The sequence below is a fragment of the Sinocyclocheilus rhinocerous genome, unplaced genomic scaffold (genome assembly GCF_001515625.1).
Source record: "Sinocyclocheilus rhinocerous isolate Xijiao unplaced genomic scaffold, SAMN03320098_v1.1 scaffold1043, whole genome shotgun sequence".
Lineage (NCBI taxonomy): Eukaryota > Metazoa > Chordata > Actinopteri > Cypriniformes > Cyprinidae > Sinocyclocheilus > Sinocyclocheilus rhinocerous.
Window position 1 is genome coordinate 2,184,217 of NW_015642610.1, and position 11,526 is coordinate 2,195,742.

Sequence of the window (11,526 nt, forward strand, 5' to 3'; positions counted from 1 at the left end):
TTATAATTATTTCTTGTCTTTTATTTACAAGTTTCAACTTATAATACAAAAATAAAACAAACAATGCACAGAAATTACTTCATTTACAAATAACTAATCAAATTACAAAAGTAATGTACAGAACAACATTCGTTTCTTTTTTAAGTATCCCAGCAGCCCCATTTTCTCCAGAACTATCCTAAAACAAGACAAAAGGAAAGACTTATGAAAATTATTAAGACATTGTTTTTTTCGGCCGCCACAGAATCGTCACCCACTTTGTTTGAATAAAAACAAAGTCTTCACTGGCGCGCTATGAATTCTGGGATATGGTAGGCTGCGAAGGATACATCGGATGTATCCTTCATTTGCCGGAGAAACGGAGGACGCATTTGAAGTCACGTTCGAATTGGGACGGCCTTCGTCGCGCTGCCGTGACGTAATCGGCCTTCAAATGGGTCCTTCGAAGGACGTAGCCTATGAATTGGGACACAGCTCATATTTGTGTCGGTGCTGATAACCAGCTCGTTGATGACCTCATCAGAGATCTCCATTTTCAGATAGGCACTGAGCAGTTTCAAAGTCTGACGGAAATCCTCTAATCCCCTAAGTGATGAGACCTGAGAGAAACAGAAACACAGGCCATGGGAGTGTGCTATTCAAAGCCATCCAACTACATTTTGTCTGTTCTCGGCAGGAATTGTCATCAACAGGGAAATCACTGTGCAATCAATTGACCCTTTGCCAGGAGTTTGATTGGCTGACCAATCATATGGCGCTTTTCCACTGCGTGGTACGACTCGGCACGGTACGGTGAACCGTACCGAGCCGTACCGTGCCGTACCATGCAGTGGAAAAGCGCCAATAATGCTGAATCTGTCCTCTTTGATCTGTGATGTATTTTTCACTGCGGTGAGAGCACCATGGCTTGTCGGACGTAGCAACAGTAACTAAGGGGGGCGGGTCTTTGCAAAGGGTCAATTAACAATTCTTATTTTAATAAAATATTGCAGTGGATGAATAATCCATTCCAGCAACCAATGAGAATTAGCAAACAAGAATGATCCAATCAATTCCCAATGGACAAAAGCATGTCACACCCATACATTTTTTTCTCATTCAAGAAGCCATTTCACTCAGAAATATAGGTCACAATATATGTAATATACTGTAGGTCATCATATATATGTTTATGTCCTTTTGAACATATATTTAAAAAATACTAGTCATTTGTTTATGAGTAACCATTTATGTAAAGTCACAATAAAACTTAAGTAGCGACTGATCTTTTCGTCCATACTGTGATGTATATCTGAGTTTAACAGATTATTAAAAAATGAAAAATTGTAGAGCAGGGACTTGAAAAATGAATGCAAAAAGGGGCGGAATTTAAGTGGGAATAAATGAATAAATAAATGTTTGGGAAAAGTCTGGCATACGTCACCAGAGAGAAGTCTGTTGTTTTCACTGGAAGATGACATTTATGTTTTTTGATGAAACATTACAAGATCAAAAAAGCATTAAAAATGAAACATATACATGGACGAATCGTTCACAATAGGATCTATAAAGATCTAAAAGACTTGAATGAGTTATTATTATTACCTGCATATATTTTTCATACCTGTATTATCGGTGCCCACTATTCTGAAAATGGTCTCCAATGTGGAGCGATGTCTATAAAGTGTCTCCAGCATAGTCTGTTCAATGTGCTGTAGTCAAAACAGAGGATAGCAGTGTCATTTTATCAACATTTTGCAATACAAACACAGCAGACATTGATCAAGTGATCTGCTTTACCTCGGATCTGGGCTTTTTTAGGGCGAGATCACGGAACCAGCCTTGGTAGTCCAGCTTTCCATCAGTGGTGCTGGACACTAGCTGAGGATGAAGGAAGCACTTGCCAAGGCAGATCCAGGTGAAGAACTCGCTCGATTGCACTCGCCCAGTTATTCAAACAGATCAGTCCTGTCAGGTCAAAGATCAGACAGAGAAACTATTAAATACTTCTGCTCATAAGAGGCATTGCCATTACTTTGGCATTTGAACAACTGCAAAACCAGCCACCTATCCGCTTGTTAAAGGGATAGTTCACCTTTAGTTGCTGGTCCCCATTGACTTGCATAGTGTTTTTTTTTTCCATACTTGGAAGTCAATGGGGACCAGCAGCTGAAGGTGAACTATACCTTAAGTCATGACGTAAGGAATACTGTTTCTGATTTCAAGCCTCTTCTCATTTCAACTGAGAGCATGAGCACTAAACTGTATAAATTTATATTTTGGACAACTGAAACATAGGTGATGCAGTAAATGATTTTTCCATTTTTTTATGATAAATTAAAATGATCTTGATGTCCTCCTAAAAGAAAGGAAAAAAATACTAAGGAGAACTCGGTTGCACTTCAGGGAACACATATTCGCTATATAACACATACAGTCAAACCAAAATTTATTCAGACACCTTCAACATTTCACACATTATCACAGTTTGAGAATTGGTTCTTAAAATAAAGAACTCTTTATCTCTCTTTATCTTCTTCTCAAATTGAATTTTTTAGGAGAAGCATTTGAGACGCTTATAATGCTTATAATACATACTGTACAGTAAATGAGAACTTGCATTCCTTGAGATATGAAAGGGCAACCTCTGAAGAATAATTTTACTCTGAGCTCAGCTAGAGAATTACTACATTACTCACAGGACATAGTGTCCTAAAAACTGCTTTAAATTAACATGAGCAGTCATAAGTACATGAACGTTAATGTAAGACTGTGTAATGCCTTTAAATGAGCATGTTCATATAAATTCAGTCATTGCCTGACACATATCTAAAAACTAACAAAAAGAACTCTGCTTTAATTTTAGCCAAACTGACATAGTCATTATTATTTTCTTCTCAAAAGTGTGTCTGAGAACTCAGGTCTCTGCATTCCTCACCTTACGATTGTGGCAAAACTCGTATCCGTCCTGTTTGCACTCGTGTGAGCGGATGATGAGCTGGAGATTGTGTCTGTTCAGAAAGTCCTCTGTGACATCAGGACCCCAATAACAGCCTCCGCCACGGACCTCGTTGGGAATGCAACCATCCTGAGACATGGGGTCACTCCACAGCAGGTCCAAAATCTGCTGGCACAGAAGAGGAGAATGTAAAACTATTTGCTTTGCATTTAAAGGGAACGTTCCAGATTAGAGGCAAATTTTGTACTTCGTTACACTTTGTGTATTTTAACATTTATTTTGGTGGGCTGTGATCTACAGTTACAAAAGGGGAATATAAAAGTATTCAGCTAGTTAATAGAGAGAATTGGTTCTTAAAATAAATAACTCTTTATCTCTCTTTATCTTCTTCTCAAATTGAATTTTTTAGGAGAAGCATTTGAGACGCTTATAATGCTTATAATACATACTGTACAGTAAATGAGAACTTGCATTCCTTGAGATATGAAAGGGCAACCTCTGAAGAATAATTTTACTCTGAGCTCAGCTAGAGAATTACTACATTACTCACAGGACATAGTGTCCTAAAAACTGCTTTAAATTAACATGAGCAGTCATAAGTACATGAAGGTTAATGTAAGACTGTGTAATGCCTTTAAATGAGCATGTTCATATAAATTCAGTCATTGCCTGACACATATCTAAAAACTAACAAAAAGAACTCTGCTTTAATTTTAGCCAAACTGACATAGTCATTATTATTTTCTTCTCAAAAGTGTGTCTGAGAACTCAGGTCTCTGCATTCCTCACCTTACGATTGTGGCAAAACTCGTATCCGTCCTGTTTGCACTCGTGTGAGCGGATGATGAGCTGGAGATTGTGTCTGTTCAGAAAGTCCTCTGTGACATCAGGACCCCAATAACAGCCTCCGCCACGGACCTCGTTGGGAATGCAACCATCCTGAGACATGGGGTCACTCCACAGCAGGTCCAAAATCTGCTGGCACAGAAGAGGAGAATGTAAAACTATTTGCTTTGCATTTAAAGGGAACGTTCCAGATTAGAGGCAAATTTTGTACTTCGTTACACTTTGTGTATTTTAACATTTATTTTGGTGGGCTGTGATCTACAGTTACAAAAGGGGAATATAAAAGTATTCGCTTTGCTTTTAAAAGGAATGTTCCAGATTAGTAAGCAAGTTTATCACACTAGTCTCCTGTTAGCATGTATCATGATAACATTTTTCTTGTGAATATACTTTCAGAACCTTTTTATTTTGTTAAACTTTTTATGTATTTTAACATTTATTTTATCCTTTAAGTGCAATACTTCAAACGTATGAGGTCGGCTTTGCGTATGCGCCGCTCAGAAGTGACGAACGTGAAAGCGCAGGAGAGAGATCAAAACAAAATAACGGTCACTTATTAGAAGTACAAAACGAGGATTTGTAAAGAAGAATGTCGGAGGATTTCGATATAAGCCAAGAGGAGACTGGTTTTCCTTTGCTAAAGTAAGGAAACTTTGCTTCCTTTGCTCCTGTTAACAAACGTTGGTTTTCACGAGACTCACCAGGGCATGCGCAGTGAGCTCATACGTCATCCTCCCGGAGCTGCTTCTGCAACTGTTAGCGCAAGCTAGATTAAAGTGATTATTACGTTTTGAATATGGATATTTTTCTTACAAAAACGCATCGATTCGCTACAGGAGGACTTTGTTCACCCCCCGGAGCCGTGTGAGACACTTTTTTATGGATGGGCGCTTTTTATTTAACTTATTTTGGACTGATGCACTGCAACACCTGCTGAGTGGCATTAAACAGCTTGAAAGATCAAAGACAATTTTTAATATAACTCCGACTGGATTCGTCTGAAAGAAGAAAGTCATATACACCTAGGATGACTTGAGGGTGAGTAATTTGTGGGCTAATTTCATTTTTGGGTGAACTAACCCTTTAATGGTGCAAAACTACACATGCATTGTATTGGTACAGTTGTTCTTAACCAAGGAGCCCACTAGTGGGCCTCAAATGAACTTAAAATGATTTTAAAAAGTTTAAACATTAAAATAAGCCCAAACAACTGAAAAATCAAGCTATTTCTTATTTTAATTCACCTCCTCAAAAACTTTTATAGAAGAATTATAAAAGCTATTTTTTACACATGGAAAAGTCATATAAATTAATAAATCTTATAACTCTTTGGGCCTTTTATACATTTTATAAACATGCATTTTTTCTTAAAAACAAAGCTTCTTTATTGGCATCTATGCTTCCATGAAGAACCTTTAACATCCATGAAATCTTTCCTTTCCACAAAAGGTTTTTTACAGTGGTGAAAGGTTCTTCAGATTACTAAAATGTTCTTCACATTAAGAAAAAAAAGTTATTTTAGGAACTGTTTACTGAAAGGTTCTTTGCAGAACCAAACATTTGTCTTCTATAGCAAAAAAACAAAAAAAAAACTTTTCTAACCTTTATTTTTAAGAGTGTATGCCAGGCACAAAAACATTTTATCAGGTAGAAATTGTGAGCAAAAATATTTTATGTTTTATAAAAATATAAAAACTCTGCATCCTTAATCCTTATCCAGTGAATCACAAACAACTGGAAAATTCATTAGGCAATCGAATATTGCTATGGATAATGAGAGAAAAGTTTGAGAATCACTGTTTTAGGACATTTAGTACTGCAAATCAGTCAAACCACAAACAGTATGTGCAATAGCACAAAACGGTCAAGGAAGCCCACCTGTTTCCACTCATCATTGCTGGTGTCAGTAAACTCTGATGAGTCTGGTTCAGAGTCAGACGACAGAGCAGAGCTCAGAATGCTGTGAGACTTGCTGAAGCTGGACAGGCTAAACTCTGCTTGTCTACGGTGAACCTCGAACTCCGCCTCAAGTGCCTGAGCCACGGTGCTTGAGAAGTCTTGAAGGGAGCATCTCTGAAAACTAGTACGTGATGGAGTCTTCTTAGGAGGCCTCAGAGCAGACACATACTATAGAAATACAACATTTTTTATCATCAATTAAAATAAGAGTTGTTCATGCTCATGCTTTAACAACATGTTAACCATTTGTTCGACTCACTCTGTGTCTGTCCACTCGAGCTATCAAAGCGAGATCAGTGGGGTCTGAGACTCCTCCATGGACTATCAGCACCCGCTGGTCGATTACTGTCACTAAAGGCAACCAGCTGAAGATCTTCTGGAGCAACTTGAGAATACGCTTCCCATGCAGCTTAATGTAATTAAACAGATGAGAAATTTGAGGAAACAATGCACATCAAATAAACTGCCCCATAATGTGAAGCTTAGAGCAAAAACATGGCAAAAAAACAGAGCATAACACATTACTGATGATGTTATTATCGGATTATCATATTGCAGCAGAGTTATTATCATTAACTACAATTAAAACTATAATCATAAAAATGTCATTACTTAAAATAAAAAAACATTAATTGAAATAAAATAAATTGAAAAAAAATTATTTCATCTAGTTGCCAAAGCAACATTACTCTTTTTTTTTTTTTTTTTTTAAGTCGCTAATATCTGTAATCCATTTGTTTTGCATTTACAGAAACAATTTATTCAAATGACATCATATTGAAAGATCAACATCATATTGAATAGTGCTGCTACAATGAAAAGAACAGGACTAGAAAATTCAGTTCTAGGCATAAACAACACCATTAAACCACTGGATGATAATTTACTTCAAAATTTAAAAATGAAATGTTATCTTACATTTAAAATGTAAAATGTTATAGAATTAAATAAAACAAGGCCATTTCAGAGACTCGGATGAATGAAACCGTGGCTCTCTTACAGGTGAGATCTGGATGTGTTGGGAGAGGGGAATCTGGGTGATGGGGGTGGCAGCAGAGGCAGAGATGCTGGCTCCTGTAGTGTTGCTCTGCTGGCTGGCTGAATGCTGCACCACTGCTGCTAAGAGCTGAGCCTGAGCCTGCTGCAGCAATAACTGCTGCTGCGCTGGAGTAAAAGTCAACTTGAAAAAAAGAGAGCGAGACAAAGAAACAAAGAGAGGAATTCATTTAATGTCTAATGACCACATTTGTCACTATAGGCCCATTTCCATAAAATTCTCAAGGTGGAAATTAACCTGTTATTCACAAAGCTTTACCCTGGACTCAAGCGGAGAGCAAAGCGGGTATGCTAATTAACGAAACTGTTATGCAGTACATGTAAATTCTGCATAGATTTGCATATTTTTTTAAGTTGGAGTAGTAAAATAACTAAAACTACAAACTAAAACTTAATAAAAACTATATAGACATATTTAAAAATAAACAAAAACTAATGACAAAACACACAACTAATTACTAAAACTTTAACTTAAATTAAAATAAAAAATATTATAAAATTAAATCTATTTCAAAATATTAACAAAGCTATAATTAATGCCACTGACCCTAAATCTGCCAAAAAACAACAGTTGACTACTAAAGATCAACCTATTGTCCTATTGCTTAACCTGCATTTTCTTTACTTGAAACCTTTATATATAAAACAACAAAAGTAGTTTTAATGCATTAATTATGACTTGTAATGCATTGATTGTATGATCTCATGAATAAACGTAACCCCTTTTAAAATACATTATAATACTCATCTATTCATTGTTACACCTTTAGAAAGTCTCATGCATTAAAACACATTATACTAGACAAACAAACCTTCAAATATTATAATGCATTTTAACTTACAATTATTTTTGAAAAGATATAATGTATTACAACATACATTATGAATGCCTTTACAATGTATTATACATAAAGGTTTTCCCAATTGTCTTGTAGAATACTAGTATAAACATAGTACAAATGACTCATAAATGTATATTAAATTCCCTACTAATCAAATGTCAATCAAAAGTTTATTCATTTACCAGCTAGTTAACAGCCAGAAGTTCTTTAAAATGCTAATATAAATTCCAATGTTAAAAAGCTGACTCTGTATCCATACATTCAATTTCCTACTAAGGTGTCATATACACTCTTAAAAATAAAGGTGCTTTAAAAGGTTCTTCAAGCGATGCCATAGAAGAACCATTTGTGGTTCCACAAAGAACTATTCAGTCAAAGGTTCTTTAAAGAACCATGTCTTTCTTACCTTTTTATAATCTGAAGAACCTTCTTTCGCCACAAAGAACCTTTTGTGAAGCAGAAAGTTTCTTCAGATGTTAAAGGTTCTTTATGGAACCATTTAGACAAAAAGGTTCTTCTATGGCGTCGAGTGTATGCAGTCAAATGTTTGTTCATTTCTCATCTAGTTAGTTAGCAGCCACCAGTGACATAGTACAAGAGGTCTTGAAGCCTGCTACAGGAGGGATCCTTTTACCGAGGACTGGCCCACATTCACTGTGAAAATAACTGCAGGAGAACTGACCAGAGTTTCCCCTTTTAAACTGTAAGTCTGAGCAGGCCACTTTCTGTTAATAGGCGCTGTTCTTGGAAAGAAAGTGTCAGGAAATCCCTTACTGTTTCATAATGGTAAACAAACTCTGAGGAATTACAGTGCACAGACATTAGATGTAGGCCTACTTAATGACCTACCTTGTATTTGCTCAGTACTTCTTTGGTGAAGCCATACCTTTGAAGAGAAAATGACATGTTTTCACAAAAACAAAATTCAAAGTGACAGACGTTTTTCTCTTAGAAAAAAGGGAAATCAGTCTGACCATTTGATTCAGATGAAAATAGAATCTTTATTCTTGCTCTCTTAGTTCTGAGGTTACAAGCAAAAGTGTAAATTGTCATATTATAGTGCCACCTTGTGAACGATCCTCACAAATATTAGTACACTGCCTCATCTAGACCAGTGTTTCTCAACCTTTTTGACTCCAAGGGCCTCTTTTGTCCAATACAATATTCAAATGCCATTCTAAGCTTTTTTTATTTTTTTATTTATTAAAAATGATTTCAAAAAATATTTTTTTGAAGTAAATAAAAGATTACTGGAGTACATTTTACATTAAAATACTATTACAATGTGTTATTTGCTGTTTCTTTGTAACTAATTGTGAAATTTACTAGCAATTTCTGAGTGAAAATTGTTTCTACACTAACTTATTTTTTCAGTGTAATAATAATAATAATAATAAAAATAAACAAAAAAAATATCATTATTTAAAAAATAACAAGTTTAATGTTGTACATCTTTATTAAAGTATTGGTGTTGTTAGCTTTATACTTACTAAGCTGGGGTACTGCAAAATACAAGTACTGTCCAAAGTTTTAAGAGTATCTTAGTGAATACATGTGTTCAGCACATATCCATTACCTCAGATTAATGATGTGATCTTCATGGTTTCCTCGATTAAGATAAACATCTCCAGGATACACAAGCAGGAAAGCAAACAATATGAGCAGAATCTCCATGGAGTCTTTGCCACGGTCCACATAGTCTCCACTGAAAACATAGGGTTTCTCCAGTGACGGCATTCCATTCTGGAAAAATAAACAGACCCCCAAATCCATAGGATCAGATATACTTAAAGACAGCCTTTTTCAGGCTAACACAATATTGTAGCGGAGTGTGACATAATTTAATACCTACCTTGTAAAATATTAGTAGCAAGTCTTGTAATTGCCCATGTAAATCACCTGTAATAAAGTCCATAATTTTATTTAGAAGGGGCATTGAATAGTGTTTTAATAAAAATAAAAAAAAAACTAAAACTTAAATGATGTGTCAGCTGCTCTCACCACAAATGGTTATTTCTTTGCTATGGCATGTAGAGACTCGGTTGATATTTGGCAACACTCTGAGCAACTTCCATGTTTCCAGAAGAAGTTGAAGAACGTAACGAGAGTGAAGCTGCTGCTTGGAGAAACCAGAAGTGTACATGGTTAAAGACATCTGATTATCATATACCTAAAACATATATTTAATGCATCCTCATTGAGCACCTACTCGTTTGTTTTTAAAGGCCTCTACAAGATCAGCAGCCTGATCCATATCTAAAGGAAAGGTTAGTCGTGGGCCAGAGTAAATGTCTGGCACATCGATATTGGTATAGCTGAAGTATCTCTCCCACTCTGCATCTCTGCAAACCTCGTTTTCTCTGAAGATATGTGAGATCAGTTTTCCTACATGGTAGAACATAAAGGATTTGTTGGCCGAGATACAACTATTTGAAAATCTGGAATCTGAGTGTGCAAAAAAAAAATCAAAATATTGAGAAAATCACCTTTAAAGTTGTCCAAATTAAGTTCTTAGCAATGCATATTTCTAATCGAAAATTAAGTTTTTATATATTTACGGTAGGAAATTTACAAAATATCTTCATGGAACATGATCTTTACATAATATCCTAATGATTTTTGGCATAAAAGAAAAATCTATAATTTTGAGCCATACAATGTATTTTTGGCTATTGCTACAAATATACCCCAGCGACGTAAGACTGGTTTTGTGGTCCAGGGTCACATATATGTTATGTGTTTATATGCAACAGCTTCTATTACATTCACTGCTTGATCGAGTGAAGTTATCCATCAGGTAACCAAGAAAATTGTATAACTGTGTCTGTGTGAGAAAGTGAGAAAGAAAATTATTTGTCATATCATATTATAGCTGTTCGCAGTTTTCACAGTTAAATTAAGTAGACCATTCATTCATTCATTCATTTTCCATCTCTCTGAAAATTGCAAAATTGCAAGTTTTGGATAGACTATCCACCTTATTTTGCTACGCGGAAGTACGTTATTTCTTGTGAATGTGCTTGACTTCCGCTTCATTAGCCGCTACAGATAAATGGGTCATTACATGAAATTGGTGCCTTTTCCACTTGGAAAAAAAATACAAATAAAAATAAGTTTCATCAACATTTTTTAAATATCCATGAAATCAAGACACCTTAAAGGTGACCTATTATGCCCCTTTTTACAAGATGTAATAAAAGTCTCAGGTGTCCCCAGAATGTGTTTGTGAAGTTTCAGCTCAAAATACCCCACAGATCATTTATTATATAATTTTAAAAATGCCTATTTTGAGAGGAAGCAGAAACACGCTGTTTTCGTATTGTATTGTATTCCCTTTAAAAGCCAGTTGCGCTGGCGCCATGGCGGATTCGCTATTTACATGGCGGAATTTGCAAGCGGAAAAACTGAATGCTTCTCTAGTGAGGGAACGGATCTGCTCATGCGCGTAATTCTGATACATGCAAAGACTATCCATTATGACATGTAGACATTTTTATATTTATGTACACAATAATAATCTTTTACATTTGAATCCTTTAATTTTTCATTTTTAAAAATGTTTGTTTGCTGCTGCGCATCCCTGTGTGTGTAATAAGCAAAGTGTACGCGCTTATAAGGACGATTTTGAAGTTGGAGGAGAAAATGAGATGGGAGTTTTTCGACATACCCTAACTGTCTTGAACCGGAAAACAGAGTTCACGTAGAGCTAGGCAAAACAAGCGTTTGAGGATAAAAAGTATATAAATTGTAATTTTTATTTTTTTTAGAAAATAACCGATCGTTTCGCTAGATAAGACCCTTCTCGGCTGGGATCGTTTAGAGCCCTTTGAAGCTGCATTTAAACTGCATTTTGGAAGGTCAAAATCGGGGGCCTCATAGAAGTGC

General features: G+C 35.8%; 1 pseudogene; it reads right to left on the minus strand.

Moving 5' to 3' along the window:
• Positions 1-11,526, minus strand: part of LOC107756262 (serine/threonine-protein phosphatase with EF-hands 2-like) — a 20,097-nt pseudogene that overhangs the window by 2,084 nt on the left and 6,487 nt on the right.